The 19291-nt window shown below is 35.2% G+C and overlaps 1 protein-coding gene across 1 annotated transcript in view; it reads left to right on the top strand.

Annotated features, from left to right (window-relative positions):
- The window catches only part of LOC150098879 (glycine receptor subunit alpha-2-like), a 117556-nt gene that overhangs the window by 42791 nt on the left and 55474 nt on the right, over window positions 1–19291 (top strand). The gene's annotated exons all lie outside the window — the stretch shown is intronic.

Below are 19291 nucleotides of genomic sequence, written 5' to 3' on the forward strand. Positions count from 1 at the left end.
TTTTCCTCTTTTTGGCATCGTGATGATGAAAAAAATTGAATTTTTAGGAAGTAAAACCTTACCACCTCCGTATGAGACCGGTTAACTTCAAACAAAACATGTTCAAGGTTCTTCGCGTCTCAGACGAGAGATTTGAACCCAGATTTTTCCAGCCAAAAAATGCATCGTCATTATCGGAGCTATCGTCTCATTAGAGACATCAATTAATAATATCGTAACATCAAATAAGTCGTGAGCCGACCCAACATTGAGTTGCGTATATATTTTTATTCTTGTTCGAGATGTGTAGGAAGCTATTGTAATGCAATAACAGATTCTCCATGCTATTCAATTATTACTATGGTTATTAATATTCCTCTTTCTATGTTTACTAATAACATCCTCATCCCATTCGTCACCTTTTAATTAAATTTAACCTTCGAGTTTAAAATTCCTATACGTATGCTATTTGAAATTCTGTTTGATCATACTTTCATGAATGCTAACGATAGCGAACAGAGGATCTCTCTCTCTCTCTCTCTCTCAATTAAAATTGCATCTTTGTATGCAAGGAAACAGCTTTCGGATCTGAAAAAGATTACAAGTGTGTTTCAAGTTACGCTCCAACCATGCAAGGTGTGCATCACATTAAATCAACCCTCATTAGCAAGAATGAAGTAGATTTACGAAGAGATCTCATCCATCGATTCAATTTAACCAACAGTTGATAAATAAGAGAGAAAAAATCAAATTGCCGCCTCCGTATAAGTTGATAAATATACTGAAAATGACGTCAGTTTGAAAAAAAAAAAAATTACGATTTATTTCATGTAAAACTATTAAATGTTCTCTTTCGGATTGCACTAATGAGTGTAGAATTTCATTTTCTTAATCGCACGGTTGCGGCGTTTGGCTAATTGGTAAGACTTAGCTGAAACGTCTTGGAGTTGTTCACTTCGAGTTGATGGCGTTTCGAGTACCCGTCTTTGTCAAAATATTAGCGTTGGTAATGAGACCAGCAGTTCGAAAACGGACGTTAAAATAAACAGTGTAAATGTCCAAGAGTCGCTAGGAAATTCCATTATTAATGAAACCGTTTGCATCGAAGTAATTTAGGCCTAAAAGTTTCCCACTTTCTTAAGTGTTTGATTAATTAAAGAGTTTAAATGTAAATGGTGACACGCCTATATTTTGCAAACTTAAACAAATCCGATTGTTATAAAAATATTTGTAGAAATCTACTTTTAATTGCATTAAGCTACAATAGCAACTTCAAAGCCAAAAGATCCTTCATTGAAATGCACAATTTATTACACGTTACTGCGCAGAATCTAATGTTACCTACACGAACTCCATTGTTGCGAATAAGTGGCAGTGACTAATACGTGTGATTCGTCATTAAGTTGCTCTATTGTTTAACAAATGCATGGAAGCTTCTTAACTAGTGAATGAACAGGCTGCATTTTTGGACGCTCGCCAACCGTTTAATGGGTGCGCGCGTGTTGTTACTAATTGATCTTCGTCAGTAGCAGAATGTGCCCCGAGGTGATTATCTTAACAAGCAATCGTATTTATGTAGTACCAAGGAATCATTAGGGAACACATCGGTGTTCTCCAATGTTCATCCTCTAAAGAAAGACGCAAAAAAAAAAAAAAAATAAAATCACGTTGAAGTTTTCATTGCGTCGCGTTTATGTTTAATTCCATAAAAATATTTCCATTATTTGTTATGACGTTTTATATGATATTTAATTATGTATATATTTAATTTTATTAATATTAACGTGTAATCCCAATAGTTTAATTATATTGGGATCTTCTTCTTTTGTTTATTTTTACCTAAGGTCTTGTTGGGGGAGGGGGGTTTCTTCTGTTGTTGCCTTGCTAGCCGATGGTAGGAAAACTACAGATTCCTGTTTTTTCCCGTCTTAGGGTTTTCTGTGCCACTGATTGTATGGCACCTCCCATTCCTTCAGCATGGGTCCTGTGTGGACAGTGTCCACTTTATGTTCAGTGTTATTACACTTAAGGCAGGGTGATGGACATTGCTGCAGTGCGTGTCCAGCTGACAGGCAGTTCTTGCATTTAGTTTTGGGGCATTCTGCTCCGAGGTCATAAGAACCGCACCTGAAGCACCGTCTTTTCACGCCAGGATAATTCACCATCGCTCTGGCAGAAGAGACGAAGTTGGGAACAGGAGTTTTCATCTCCACGGTGAAGATGATTTCTCCCGATTTTCACTCTAGATGGTCATTGTCTGTGCCCCTTTTGATATCGCTGACAGTTCCCCATTTGGAAAAGACTTTGTGGATAACGTCATCGCTGTTTTCCACGTATTCCAAATGAAACCTGTCGATTTTTATTATTCTGAGCAAGCTGCCTACCAAAAACGGGATAATCTCAGTTCCTGAGCACTTAAACCCTTACAAGAGTTTGTCCCTGGTTTTGAAGTTTTTAACTACTACTTGAAACCTTCCTGCTCCGTAAGGGGTAAAACCATAGATATTTTCCGAGCCTACTGCCTCGCATAATGCTTGCCAGATAAGTCTCTTTCCAAGCTTAGGGTCAGTTTCGAACCCGAGAGTTCTGACCCTAGGAAGGAGCAATGCAATAACTAGAGTCTTAGAAAAAACAAAACGGAAAAAAGTAGAGGGATAAAGAAGATCGTGGTGATAAGAACTAACTGGGTAAATTCTGTAGAAACAAGTCCTACCAAAAAATATCCTGTAGACTGGGCGGCCAACTAGCAAAGGAAGGAAAACAGAGTCCCCAAGCGTTGCCTGTCAGCAGAAATCTCCTACTGGACATGCTAGAGGCGGAAGACTGACAGACAGCCACAAAGCATAAAAACAAACAAAAATGGAACAATATGTCTAAGATCTAAGAAAAACGATCTCGAAGCTTTCATCTACGGTCGCGAGAATGATACTACACTTTGATTTGATCTTAGCCCAAAGGCCCAGAACGATAACTAATCATTAATGAGGATTTTATCATTGAGATAATTGAAAATATTTTTAACTATCGGAAATATTTCATATTTCATATTGAGATAGTTGAAAATTGAAAATATTTTCAACTGTTATTACAAATATATTACAATAAAATTAGGATTTCATATTGAGATAGTTGAAAATTGAAAATATTTTCAACTATCTCAATATGAAATATGAAATATTTCCGATAGTTAAAAATATAAAATCTCAATATGAAATCCTAATTTTATTGTAATATACTGATATAAAAACTTTTAAGGTGTATTGATTATTTTTTAATTTTATAAAATTTTACCAAAAAATTAATATTTTAATACCTTTATCAAATTCGATATTATAATTACTATATTATAATAGAATTAATTGTTATATAATTTGTTTTTAAGCAAACTAATTCATTTTATTATTCCCAAGAAAAGAATACATTTCATTGGTAGATTGTGTAAATTATGAATGACGTAATTGTTCAAACTCATCTGTTTTTTAGCAGGGGTGATGAAGGATATTACATAATCTAGAAACAGTGTGGATCTTTAAATATGATCAAAGTTTTCCTTATTATTTAAATCTCTTAACTTTTCTATCATTTAGTAACAAACAATAAAAAATAATAAACAAAGACACTGTATACAAAAATAAACGAATATATTAGAACTAAATTCATGACATACAATTTTGTGTTATTCTTATACACAGGTGTCTTCTATCTAAAACTTAAGTGCAATGGTGAATCTCTCTCTGACCTATTGAAAAAAGAAACAAACCTATCTGTAAACAGACCCGTTCTAAGTCTCTAAGTGATGACAGCATCTTTTAGCAAAAGAAAATAAACTATCGGTGGGATATATCGGGCTCAGTGGCCACCAGTGAGATCACTTACAAGTTTAGAATCCACACCTACTCGGTTTATAAATAAAAGAAAGTCACGGGGGGGGGTTGGTTAAGAGTTATTGGAATCTACAAGAACACTTGAGGAATAAATCAGTATACATGTTAGCTGCATAGAAACCATTAAAGAAATTGGATTTTTCCTCCGTTTTCGAACTAGCTTTATCTCAAAGAGAATAAAGTTAGTTCGGTTTGCGTGTAGTTTTAGTTCTGTTATAGGAAAATACAATCGGTGTGGATGTCGACCATCCCAACTGGCTAGTGGCATTTATTTACTAACCAAATGATTAATAATATTACGTTAATGGGTGTCGAGTGATAAAATTATATCTTTCTTAAATTAAAAAAAAAAAACTATTTAGATGGTCTTAAAATTTGAATTTCTAACTTCAGAAGTGTTTACAGCCTCAGATTTCAAGTTTTCTTGCTAGAAGTCTGGAAATCTGGCATCTCTACAACAAAAAAACGCCACTACAACTTAAGCCTTTTCTAATGTATTCTTATTACTATTTAACTGTGTAAAATAATTATTAACACGGTATTACACGGTACAACTCGTACTGATTCAGAAAAACTATTGAAATAGAATCACTATAGTATTATGTGTAAGTCATCCTCATATGGTATACTTGTTACTTTTTTGTCTTAAATATTTTGGAATTTTTGTTCTTTTATGTTTAGTCCTACCCGTTTCAAAAAGTCACTTTCAGAGAACCAACGTGAGCGCATTTGACACGAAGCAGCATCTGCCAACAGTTTTCGTAGGTTCTACAAATACGTCAGAGATCTCGTCAACATTAATTCAAGTAGACTGACATTTTTCGGGTAGACTGATATTTCAATTAAAGAGACAGCAGGTCTAAGATTGCTGTCAGTACATTTTAACATAATATTCATAATATTCAGGGATGGAATCACTTAGAAGATTACAGGATAAAATAAATAAAGATGCTTACAAAGATCTCCGAATTTTTTTTTTCTGTTCCTTGAAGGCACTTAAAGAAAATGATAAGAGAGCTGAAAGCAATTGCCTTCGCTGACTGCTTAAGGGAGCGAGAAGATCACTGGAACCAGTTCATATCATGTTCAGCGGACTGCAAAAAACGATAGCAGACATTACGAAGTAGACCCATCCACTTCTATTTCGAATATGAGAAATTCTAGGCCACATCCTCAATCGTAGAGACCCAATAACGAATTCTTGGTCTTAGAACAAATTTAAATACCCTTCCTTCGTCTTAAAAATGCCTACTATAGTTCATAGTTCTATATACTTGCTATGACATGCTGTACTCAGAACCAATGTCTCGAGCCTATTAAGAATTATATAATATAATTCTGCCTCCATTACTTAGTAGCAACCCCCTTCCACAATAGAATCCTATAAAGAAATGTTCCGAAATCTTAATAACTGACAATGACATTAAAAATTATATTTTTATTGACATTGCTTCTGTTTTTGACTAACTCGGGCCATGTCCTAAAACACGACAGTAATTAGATAGCACTATAAATAAACTTGGTATTCGTTTTAACCGATAATAAATGTGGCGCCATCTGTCAACTAATTACAGAACTCACGTTTCTTACATCTGGGTAGTTCAACATGCACACACACATACAGTTTGCTTACTTTATGATAATCAACACTTTTCAGAATAATTTCGCAGTTAATTTATAAGAGAAAGTTCTTCCAGGTGATAAAAGTGATGGATCTCTCATCATCTTTTATAATCATTACGAAACTCACTTTTACGAAGAATTCGCGTGCTAAATCGTAGCTAAGGTTGATTCTCCATGAGAATAGTAAATATCTTGCTATGGTTGTTTTGCGTGTCTTTTAATCATTAACTATAAAATATAACTTCCATGTAAATGTAGCGAAAAGTTTACCTAAACTCAAACAAATTTTGATAATGAGTTAAAATATTCAGGATGCATTTAATTAAAATATTAAATTTTATACAATAAAAGACCAAATTCTCGTAATTTGTAGAAATAATCATTAAAAGTAGTGATTTTCGTCAAGAAATGGTTGACTTAAAAATAAAACAGATAAGATGTAGAAATCGTCACAAAAGTCAATAAATTATTTAACAGTATATCGAAATGCAAATATCTATTATGAAAGCAAAGTAATCAAAAGGGGGACAAATTTCCATGGCAACGTTCCATTGGTGTAAATTATATATCAGACAACAATACAATGCAAACAATCGAATGACTAGATCAGGCAATATCACGTGATAACCATTGTTAAATTTTTGTATATTAATCGCATAACTCTGTTACGTATGGAAATACCCGGATCATAAGCATTTGTAGATTTCACTGTTTATTTTATTTCATCCGGTATCTCTCTAATGAAAAATTCAAGCCTCTCAAGATTCTTATTGGAAAAGCAAGCCATGAAGAACTTCCATAATATTGAACACTAACTACAAAAGAGGATCAAAGTAATTTTCATTGATATTTTCCTCCTCTTGAAGAAATTCCAATAATGGAGTCATAAATCTATTCATGAATGTCCAAAGAGTCATTTACACACTTAGAGGAACGACGAGAACAAACTTAACCTGCCAATGGATGCAAAGGCTCAGTACGATGTCATCTTTTCACCAAATTCATCTTGATTAGTTATGCATTAATAAAAATTCCTAATCTGTTATTTAGAACTTGACTTTAGGTTATTAATTTTTGTAATAAAATGAGAACTGTGATTGATGCAGTCGGTAATAAATGTTCCTGATTGTCTCCGGTATTAAATGATTTGTATTTAATAAACAAATTTCAAATTTTTATTATATAATTATTTTGAAATGTAATCCCTTGATTTTTTTTCTGCTTTTCTCATTAAAAAATAAAAACTTATCAATGTCACATGTCGGAATAGAAAAATATTTTTACTTTAAAACTTTGTTTACTCTAAAAATTCTGAAACCTAGGAAAAACATACAGATCCAGTTTTTTTATATATAAATTGTCCAATTAATGTATAATTTTTTGTAAGCGACAGATGGCGTTTTATGAAGTATCCATTGGTCGATGTCACATGTGACGTCACGATTTCTATTAATTTGTAAACACAACATTTCACCACACCGTATATAATTCGATTCAATAAAAACAACAAATAGTTTTTATATTTGTCCTTATAAGGACTGCCTTAAAGGGGCGAAGCAAGAATGCTTTTCACATTCCCCACTATCTGTAGAGGACAGTGTGGGGATAAGGTGTTATTGAGCTATTAAAGCTCTGATCATGGCAGAAGGGTAACAGCAATATCCGAACCTCAGTTAAAACTTCATTAACTACAGCATTGGCATCTATTACCGTCCAATGGTACTGGATTGAATGAATCCTCCCAATCCTTCATGTTTGTCCTTATAAGGACTGGCTTAAAGGGGCGAAGCAGAATGCTTTTCATCTCCCCGTTATCTGTAGAGGACAGTGTAGGGATAAGATTATTGAGCTATTGAAGCTCTGATCATGGCAGGAGGGTAACTGCAATAGCCGAGCCTCAGTTAGAACTTCATTGGCTACAACATGGCCATCCATTACCCTCCAAGGACAAGGATATTGGATTGAATGAATCAATCACCGACTATGTAAGTAAAGGTGAAATCTCAAAAATACGGACGATCTCTAGGCCACTCCATATAGTGGGCGAAAGACCGTCCTAATCTCAGCGTTGGTTCCACTCAGTGACGGGCTCCCCGACCACTGAGCAGAACCGCTCAAATTCCGAGGAAAATAATTCACCGACAAAGCCACTCAGCAGGCCGTGCCGGAGAACACCTTCCCCGGAGACTCAAACTGCTCCCTTAAGGCAAAAACCTTAAGAGAGCGAACTCAAAAACTCATCACCCAAGGGGGTAACAGCAACAGCCGAACCTCAGTTAAACTTCATTGGTATTGGTACAGCATTGCATTGTTGCCATCCGTTACCCCCAAGGGCATTAATGAATCAGTCACCGCATCTCACGGTCGATTGATTCTCCCAACCTTCAGGTTTGCCTTATCCTTATAAGGACTGGCTTAAAGGGGCGAAGCAAGAATGCTTTTTATCTTCCCCGTTATCTGTAGAGGACAGTGTAGGGATAAGGTGTTATTGCACTATTAAATTAAAGCTCTGATCATGGCGGAAGGGTAACAGCAATAGCCGAGCCTCAGTTAGAACTTCATTAGCTACAGCATTGCTATTCATTACCCTCGAAGGGTGCTAATCCTCTCAGGTTTGCCTTTTTTCAATCTATATGTTATTATAAGTTATTTAAAAAAAGAAAGAGTGTACTTTTAAAAACTCAGTATATATTTAAATTATTTTATAAATAGGAAATGTTTTAAAATTTCTCATATAATATATATGTTTATTTTGTATTTTATATAAATATTATTATTATTGCACCTTTCATGGAGTCGGCAGACTCATCATCGGAGGGTCATTCAACTGACAGCATATTTATCTGTAAATCTCAGTAGTTTACTATTCCATAGAAGCAAAATTGTGATTACGAATTATATTCTTATGGCAATTATTCCTCTAACAATGAGACAGGAATTACGCTTTTGGTTTAGTATTAAACCATGGTAACAAATTTTAAGTCCATCGCATTATTAATTATTTTTGTCCGTTAGGCTGCTCTAATACTCGTCCATTTTTAAAGCATTTTAAAATGGCCGACATAGTAAACGTGATGCAATCAACTACACTGAAACTGACATAAATAGGCTCTTTCAAGGCAAATATTGTACCTTTTATGAGGGAAAATTATTTTTATAGGCGAATATTCCACTTTTATTATGATGCATTCTCTAACTTTGCTTTGTTGCTATAGGTATTTAATACTAATAAAGTAAGAACGCTCTCGACTTAATTATACAAATGGCTACTTAAAGTGGAATTTTCTCTTCGGCTTGTTAATAAACCTGGGAAAAGTCCCGACAGTCTACGTGAAAATTAATACAGTTAACTTGACACCAGCTGAATCCGAAGTTATTTAGAGAATCCTACTTAATCCTTGATCGTGGAATAGATGTTTTCAGGTGGATACTAAAGAGACTGCTACTATGGAAACAGAATCGCATTTCTATCTAAAAAAAACCCGAGACACATTCATCTAGGAAATTAGGCCATTTCCTCGCAAACTATTTCCTTTCTATTAGCAATGTCTCGTTCAGCAGACAGCCCACTTGTGTGTAATTCCAAACAGTTAGTTTCCCAGAGAGATGTGTTAAAACTTCGCTATTTCGGATGACCGTTGGTGGTAAGGGGAAAAGTTAGTTGCGTGAGATCCATGAAGAAAGACAGATGGTAGAACGTGCAAGCTCCATACATAACTTTTCACACGCACTGACTACATCAATGTTCTTTATGCAAATGAAGTCTTACCGATCTGAAATATTAAGATATTAAACTATTTTCATAAATTTTTCTCTCTCATAAATGAAGAAAATTATCTGAATAGAGGGGTTTTCTTTTTTTACTATATCACGCAAACCTTAATTCGCTATTTATATAGCTCCCTCTAGTGACAACTTTATGATTCCGATTTGGTACTGTTTTATGGTGTTGATTTTTTTTTTTTAATCGTATTGAATAAAGAGAAACAAAGGGACTTCCAAATAATAACTATAACTATAATTCCGGCTAATATTGTTAGCAGGAATTATAGTTATAGCAATTGTCAATATGGTAAGTGATTGTTGTCAACACATTTAGCATAAAACGTTTATAATGTAATAAGATATACTGCAGAGGTGAGATGGCGCCACTATCGCTTTCAGGAAGAGTTAAATTGTAGCAAATATAAAATAAAATTTATTTATATAAAATATATACACATTATACACAATATAGAAAAAATATTATATTAAACGTATTTTATTTTAAAAATATTTTATTCTAAAATAATATTTAAAGTTTTTAATTCCACTTAGCTTAGTTTATCAACTTTTTTCTTGAAGGCAAAGCAATTAAAATCCTATTATTTGGAAATTTGTGAGCATTTATTGTTTTTAGCAAGTTATAAGCTTCCGGCTGGTGATCAGGCAGAGCTCAGATTTATAAGAGATCCAGTTTTGGAGCTCCTTGAGGGAGTGACTCTCAAAACCTTACGTTACTCATGAATTTTTGGAATTGGCAGTCTGAACAAGGTGAATTGCCTGTCTATTATTTTTTAGCAAGTTATAAGCTAAGTGCATCTTTAGTTTTAGTATTCCGAAAATTCTCTCTTATGAAAACATCCGAGGGTCATTATTTTAGTCCTTTCATACATGAAATTTGGTTTTTCTTCAAACGCCTAACAACAAACGTTCAACGACTGCAAACAGCCGAGAGTTTATTCTATCCGAAAATGAGTTTTCGGCATTTTCTCATACAAGACTAAGCAATATTGATATCTTTTGAATATCCCACTTAATAATCTGTCTGTATACTTGGTCCATAATATATGTTTTAGTATCCAATCAGTCCACGAATGTGCTTATTAGCTATAATAAATCCCTCATCGTCTTCAAGACACAAGATAAGCTTTGCCGATAGCAGGTTTTTTTTTACAGCATTCGGTTGGATGAAGAGTCTCTCAATATCAACTGTTGGAACTGTCGGTGCTTGGTTAGACTTCAGTAAAGATTTTTTCATAAATATGCACTCTAAATTCGTATGTCAAAGAATGAAGGAACTTGAGATAAAGTATTACAACAGACAGATGCTTATTATAGATGGATATTGTACCACGGTCCTTGTTCGGTGCTTATCTAACTCTTTAATGTCTTGCAAAAGTTCAACGTCACAATTTCTAGCCTTCTTTTGAAAAGAAGCTGAAGTTTTGTTGCTAATCCACTTCTGTTTAGGCTCGAGTAATTCTATACTGTTACATCCCGAGCTTAGAAGAAAATACGGCTTCCTAGTTTGTAACAATGCACTATCTCCTAGAACACGTTTGCCTAACTCTCCCCCCCCCTCCTGAAAGGTATTAACTTCTAGGAACTTCTCAGAGTGAATTTGATGTATGCACATATCACCGGTGTGACACTTGGATTTGCGCAATGCTCCATAGGATTTAATGGTATTACAGCACTGTAATAAGCCTGACTGTGATAGATTGTCGCTTGGAATATCTTATGTGGGGTTTCAGAAAGCGCGATGAGAGAGAGTTGTTCATCTATATGTATTTTTCTAGTTTCTATTCTTTCTTTCATAGATACCTTCATATTGCATCTCAAGGAAATATGAAATTAAAAATAGAAAAAAAAAAAGGAAATAATTTGATAAAATTATTTACAAAATTGGTGCTCAGAGGAAAATTAATTCATAATGACCAAATTGAGTAACTGGAATCATGTTATAAAACGTTAAAATGTAAAAACTGGGATTTTAAAAGATAGTAACAAGGGGTTTGGAGAATGTCAGCAAAAAGCAATGCGTCTAAAGTTATACTAAGATAGTAAAGAAACGAATACCGATATCATATAAATATAGTAAATAAAAATGAATATTAATATATAAATAAATACTGCATACTATAAATGCATTTGATTTTTTTCCTATTTTTAACTTTTTAGATCAATATTCTGCTAAAATCTGCATTATAATTTAAACACCTTTTAAATATAATAATTACTATAATAGGTAATCACCGTAATAATAAAAATTGAACATGGATATTACGCTTTGCATTATAATTTATTTGTAAGTATCACACTGTTAAATTTTTTAAGAAAGATATTTAATATTAAGTTATTTGAAAATATATATTGATTACCATTAAAGAAAGCCTGCTTTTAGTATAATTAAAATAGCAATAAGAATCTAAAAAAATGTCGCCACCAGAAGGCAGTTGCTTTTAATTTTATTTTTTCCGAAGTATTATTGCTCGTAAGAATTAAAAAAATTAAGATAATTTAACACGCATATTTAAATATATTAAGAACGTTTGCAAAATAGTAAATGAGCCGCGAGAAACAACTATTAATGAATTATTAGTTATATTTTTAAAATTCTCACAAAAAATAGATACAAAGGAATAAATGTTTTACATCTAATTTTTATAACATTACTCGTTATCAGAAAATGAGTTAGTTTGAGAAGTATGTGACGTCATACTACGTCACGGTGTTACTTTTTTTCTCCTCTTAATTAATAAATGTAACCTATGTTGTACTTCGAGTGCCAATATTTTAAATATTACAGTATATGCTTTCTAAAAAATTAAAATCAGAAAATCTTGATCGTATAATCATTTCAAATCCCACTATCGTTGGTGTGTATTCCATGATTTTTTAACCTATTTATTAAGGCATATGTCGTTTGAACAGTTTTCTGCTGGTCTTTAAAAAAACTTACTGACGTTAAAATAAGGTAATACATAAATCATTGCATGTTTCACAGGCATCTTCAAGTATGACATGATTGGAACACAGCTGCATGCATCCATAACAGAAATCCAACAATATTAGGGGAACATAACAGAAATCCAACAATCAGTAGGGGAACAACAATCAATTATTTCTAAATTCTCATGTATTGTATATATGTGTATAATTAAGACATGCAAAGTTAATTATTTCAAGATTAGTTAAGACTATCCCTATATAATAATGCTCAGAAATATCCTAAAATATTTTTCCATAAGGAATCTATTTAGATTTTAGTCTTTATCTCAAAACCGTGTTTAGATGAAACAGCATGTTCTGTAAGTCCTGACTGGTCGGATTCATGGTATTTGATATAATCTTTATGTTCTTTGGGAAGAACGGTTGTGGATCTTCCGGATAGACCAAGGTAGGATAAACTGCAGGCGCACATAATCAGGTAAACATTTGGGAAGGTGAAAGATAAAAAGCTGTTGTTTGCTTGAGAAAAAATTGAAGAGATTTTGAGAGGTCGAAAAGTAAAATCAAGACTGGATTATTTATGAAAAGACTAGACAGGGAGAACTGTCAGTCAATATTATACCGCTCCCTAATCATTATATGAATCTTTACAAAGGAAACATAGACGGGATTAGAACCGTTGTATCTTAATGGAAAAGAGCATCATAGATATCAAGATAAGAACGAAAATAACTAAGAAAGCCATATAGATTATGATATTACTTATGATTATTACATAATAAACAAAAGGCCAGAGGATCAGTACTAAATGTGTGTGTGCGCACAAATCTTCCTCCCCCCCTCCTAGGCGGTCAAAAGTAATTCCAAAAATATATGATGACGTAATTGAAAAGCTAGTAATACTGAGAATGGTTAGTAGGTCATAGTTGATCACTATCCTGATGATATACGGAGAATATCGGAAAACTACGGACTGAAAATTATCTACAGAATTAAAAAAGCAGCAAGACGCGAAAATTAAGAAACGTTCGTAGTCAACTGAAATGAAAAAAATCAAACAAATTGAGCAACTAAACTGGCGCTAGGGGAGGGACTTCCCTTTTCTGGTAATGTTAGTTCTTATTTTACACGTAAGACGAACATTTTCTAGAAAATCGACGCTTTTATTCTCTTGGAAGTAGCAGCCAAGAGATTCCGTACACTGTCCGCTTGATCCTTCACCGGACGAAACCAAGTCATACATAATATCACTGCCATGTTTTATCGATCCCATTTTTCGGGAGACTGGAGACCAGCGAGAACTTTCCACATCGGATGTAGTTTTAGTGCTTGTCCGATTGCTAAACTTTCTGCCTTATTTGAATTTTTTACCGAAATATTTTCCTGTTCTTTTATGTATCATTAATTTCTTTTTCGTTTACTATCCATTGCGAGTATTTACTCTAGATCTTTTTTTTATGTAAGATTTTGGGAAGGAATATGAAGAGTTCTATGAAAAACTAAAGGTAATTTATTTTAATAAATTTAGAAAAAAGCTAAGGTGTACACTTTTTAATATTTTTCACGCATGCCCTTTTGATTTATAAAATTTAATGTGAAAAATTTCTTTCAGAGGTCTAGAAAAGGTGGAATTTCACTACAAATTCCACCTTTCTTGAATGGTTCAATAGTTGAAGGCCGGTAATGTCATGATGGGGAAAATATTTTTCCAAACCATCGTCTCTTTTATTGCGAATGAGTTTCGGTTTCACTTTGAAATCTTTCCGCTCATTGGTGCAGTTTTTATTTTCTATAACTGTTCGCCGTACTGTCTATGACAGTGAAAATGTAATCAATCACGTGCTCATAAAAGCTGCATTAGGAAAGTGCGGCTAAAACTGTCCGAGACACAGTAAGTGCCGGCGAATGGGAAGACACGTTTAGACCCTTTTTATCCACAACGCGAACCAATGTTCAAGAGATATTAGGGGTAGAAAAAATATTAAAATTTCGTAATGTGGTGATATTCGACCTTAAATAATTAAACAGAGGTATAAAACGTTTAGCGAGCTCAGAAGATGCAATTCCCTATGGAATTTCTAGAAACAATTCATGCTAACATACTTTAAGACGTTAAGGGGGGGGGATTAAAACAAAGTGTGAAAAATGAACTGAACTTGGCTCGAAGAGACGTTCATTGGGAACCAAATTTTCACTTTAAAATCAAGTTAATACAGAAATAGAAAAACATATTTGAATTTTGGTGCTCTCAAGAAAGCGCGTCGAGGGAAAAGATGTTTAAAACATTAAGAACGAGGTGGTCCTTCATGCGAAGAAATTAAACATTCAGTTGCTTGCTTATGTTTAAGTTATGTGGCGACTGCAACTGAATTATGAAGATGAAACGGTTGGACGCAGATCTAAATTATTCTACTGATCGAGTTCTGCAGCACGCTTTGTAGGAATATCAGCATTTATTATGTAAAATTTGACTAAAAGATACAACTTTTAAGAATAACAAATATAGAAATAATGCAATATATTAAGAAAAATTGGTTATGATGGGAATACCAATTAATCAGAATAAATCTTATCCGTGGTCCTCTGTACTACATACAAATTTCTGAAGAAAATGTCGATATTGTCATCATTTATGTTCTGCCAAACGTAATGTCACTAGTTCACCCTGTGGACCAAGGAAACGATTGTATAGAAAAACTCGGATGTTGGACTTCATTACGGAAGAGTCCCTAACAATTATAGATGCCGCTTATAACATTTCTACAGCCTGATCCTACGGGACATACTTTCTACAAACGTACGGCAGAGATCAGTGGGAAGTTTGCACCATTCTTCCTGTAGGCATGTAATGAGGTCAGGGGATTGTTGTCCGGCAGACGTCCCTTGACCTCGTAAGACGCTCCAATTTATCCCACAGATATTCGATAGGGTTGAGATGAGGATTCTGTGGGGGCCAGTTAAGTGTGGTGACATTCACGTCTACAAGACATACAGTCGCACCAGCCTTATGACATGGTGCGTTGTCTTGCTGAAAGAGACGATGGTCAGTTTCGTAGAAACGCCACAAAGTAGGAAGCATTACAATGTCCAGAATGTTCAGATACCTCTCTGAGTTCAATATGCTAGTGGCACCCCAAACAGAGATCCGAGGCCAAACCAAGATAAACGGGACCATACCATCACGCTACCACCTCCGAATTTCATAGTTGGGGGTTACGCACTCTGGTAAGAGACGTTCATCTGCTCGGTAGGTCTAGTGTGATTCTTCGCTCCATAACACAGCTTTCCAAGCTTCCACGTTCCACCATACACGCTCTTTGCACCATTGAAGACGACGCTGCATGTTCGGGGTAATGTGGGACTTGCATATTGCGGTCCCACCATGGAAACCCATGTTGTGAGCCTCGGTGCTGAATGTTTTGTGAACATTCGTGTTCCAGTCGATGCCCAAAACTCCGTATTCAATGCGTCGACGGCGAACGGTGGATTGTACATATTATCCTTCGTAGCACCCTACAGTCACGTTTGGTGAGTGTGGCGGGTTATCCGCTGCGTGTAGCACTTGCAGTTGACTCCCTGCGCTTCCATCTCATTATGGTGTCCCTGATTGTTGACCTGGAATGGTCCAGTTTGTCAACAGTGTTCCGAACAGACAGGCCTGCAACATGCCATTCTATCATAACACCTCTTTCAAACTCCGTCAATTCTCTTCTTCCTGCAATTTCACTCGGAACACAGTTGCACTGATTGGGGGCAACATATTCCTCCAATTGATACTAGCTAGCTACAAACACATGACTCGTTACGTGGCGTGATGTACCTTGCCATGGGGGTGTCCGTTGACTTCGTTCCAAGCAGCATATAAGAAAAATAAAAAAAAAATAATGCACCACAGAGAAAACAAACAAAAATCTCGGATTTTCTATCTAATTAAGTTTTAAAATATTTAGTTTTGTATTTACGTACTAAAGAATGTTTATCTTATATTTTTTATTGTTTTTGTTATGTATTTAACCCAATCAAACGTAATTTGGGTTAACAGTGTTTTTCAATTATCCAGGCTGTAGCATCCCCCAATTACCAAGGATAATCGACATTTTACTGTACTTAGAAATTAGCCAATGCATTAATATATGCAAAGCATTGTTCAGCCATATAAATAAACGAGTATTGAATTAGAAACAAAGCCGTTTGATCAATGATCACAGATGACATGGGATAATTATTAAAAAGGAAGATGTCTCTCCACATACATAAAAAAATGCCGCATCGTTTTCTTACGTATTCGATACGTCTCATTAACCTTGAAAGGTGGTAATCATTGTTCGATTTAAATTTTAGTCTTGAATGTAAACGCAATGATTAAGCTGCGTTTCTGGGTTCTATGATAACCCCTTACGTAGTACTGATGATTAGAAGCTTAGATCAACCATAGTTCAGTAATGATGCTTATGCCGGTATCATGACTACGTAAGTGGGCTTATCTACTATACATACGGACTTATCCACAACGTACGCGTATTGCATTATACTAAACTAAATAAAATAACTAAACTTTGTTTAGTAGACCTTGATAGAACTTCAATTATAATTAGAAGCGCTGTACTCCATCACTACTCTTGACATTTGTGTTTCTGATCCTTCTGGGGTTTTACGTTTGTGTGATTGTAACCGTCATTGAAAGTACGCTGAAGATGAAGAAAAAAACAGACCTTTCATGCACCTTTTCATGGCGAGTACAACCCCCAACCGGCCTATCGTCGAAACTACCTCTCTTGGGGGGGGGGGGGTATATTTTTTTGACTGTAGCAGCGTGCGTTCACGAGACCAGTTTGCTTGCTCTGGGGGAACAAAAAAAACCCCTCTACCTCCGTATGAGACCGACTAACTCACCTTTAGTCGAAAGAGACATTGCTCATACTGACTGGAATCGAACTCAGGTGTTTTTTCTGACCCAAGGGTTTCGTCTATACCGACTGACCTACGGAGGCTCTATATTGGAAACGAAAATCATACCGATGAAAGAACCCTCACGCGTGCAGTTAGGTTAGGCACACTTCAGAATAGAGAAAACAAAACCTATTCATGATAAAATAAATACATTCGTAATAAAATTCTAATTCTACTGAATTATACACTATCCAATGTACTAATTAATGAGCCAGATGCTTTTGTAACAAAAGGGAATACCTTAAAACATGTAATCGCCATTTCGGTTTGAAACACAGAGCATTAGGGTATGCGTCAATATTTTTATTGCGAATTCACTAATACAATCGGTTTATTAATGATCACTGGTTCTAAAAGCTTGAATATCAATACCATATCATGTGTTTAACAGTTTTTAAAATTAAACTTGAATATGGTCCGAGAAAACTTGCTCAGAATATTTCTTCAATCTTCTCGAAAGAAAAACGAAATATCCTATCCTTTTAAATTATTCTTTAAAAAATTTAACACGCGTGAAACAGGAACGTATCGATTGTTGCTGTGGTAACAATTGTTCAATACGAGTTCAAATAAATAAATAAACTAAAAGTTGAACTTTGAACTTAATTGGTTGACGGACTGGGTCCTTGACTCTTTATCCCTTCATCTGGATTTTAGATTGTGGGTGATGAGATTATTGTGGGTAATTTACCCGCTCATTGTGAGCATTGAGGCTGTATCAGCTTTCTCTTGCGATGGAGGATTTCGGTTTTTTATGTTTGAAACGATCTGAGGGCTTGTAGTCCGCTGCCTGTCGAACTAGCTGATTTGGGTGATTATCCGTGATTGTGAAGAATTTCTCCGCAATGCCATTCATGTAGGTCTTAATATCTGGAAGATTGGCTTCTTAATGTAACGGGATGTTTCTGATGAACCATGGGGCATTAAATGCCATTCTTAGGCATTTATTCTGTATTATCTGAAGTCTTTTAGTCGTGTGACCCCAGGTTGGAGAGGCGTAAGTTAGTTGCGGTCTGATTACCGGTTTGAAAAGGAGGATTTTGTTGCTTATGCTTAGGAAGCTGTTCCTGTTCAAAAGTGGATATAGCTGTGCTATGGTCTGACTTGCCTTAGTGGCGACACTATCCATATATGACTTGAAGGTTAGACGTCTATCAAGATGAACTCCCAGATATTTGGTAGAATTGCACCAAGGGATGATTTTACCAAACATTTGTATGCTTGTATTCGGTTCTGCTTTGCGTCTGGCGAAAATTACTGCAGAGGTTTTGTTTGGATTAATTGCGATACGCCACTTGGTGTACCAATCCTCCAGTTCACTGATTGCTCTCTGCAGCTTGATTGTGGCCAGGTGTGGACGGAAGGATCTGGCTATAATGAATGTGTCATCGGCATATAGAGCGGTGATAGCTGGGGACAGTTTGGAGATATCTGCAATGTATATGGAGAAGAGTAGGGGAGATAGCAGAGAGCCTTGAGGGACTCCGGCCGTGATTCTTCCTCTCTGTGGATTTGATACCGTCGAGTTTTATTTTAAATTTTCTGTTATTTAAATGTGATTTGATAAGTAGAACTAGTGGCAATGGAATACCAACTTCGTGTAGTTTAAAAATTAGTCCGTGATGCCACACTCTATCAAATGCCTGAGTGATGTCCAGGAAAACTGCGCCAGAGTGTTGGTGCCATTCATACCCTTGGGTTATATGCTCGATGACTCTGTAAATTTGTAGCGTTGTGGAGTGATATTTCCTAAAGCCGAATTGTTCATCTTGAATGACATGGTTGATATCTGTTGCCTCTTGAACCCGTGTGAGAATAGCACGTTCGGCTATCTTACCTATGCATGAAAGAAGGCTGATTGTAAGTTTCAGGAAACTGTATTTTTTCCAGGTTTGGGAATTAGGAAAACGTCGGCAATTTTCCATCGCTCTGGGAATTAATTTAGCCGGAGGATGGCATTAATGATGGCTACCAGATGCATAACCCCTTTGCGTGGAAGTAACTTGAGTACCTTGTTTGTTATTCCACCTGGACCCGGCGCCTTTTTGGTATTTAATTTTCTTAAAATCTCATATATTTCTGTTGGTGACACGGATTTGTTATTGGATTGGATTGAGACATTTTGAATTATTTTACGCACT

The sequence above is a fragment of the Typopeltis vanoorti genome, chromosome 15, assembly GCF_054136105.1.
Source record: "Typopeltis vanoorti isolate ZY-2024b chromosome 15, IOZ_Tvanoo_1.0, whole genome shotgun sequence".
In the NCBI taxonomy this organism is placed as follows: domain Eukaryota; kingdom Metazoa; phylum Arthropoda; class Arachnida; order Uropygi; family Thelyphonidae; genus Typopeltis; species Typopeltis vanoorti.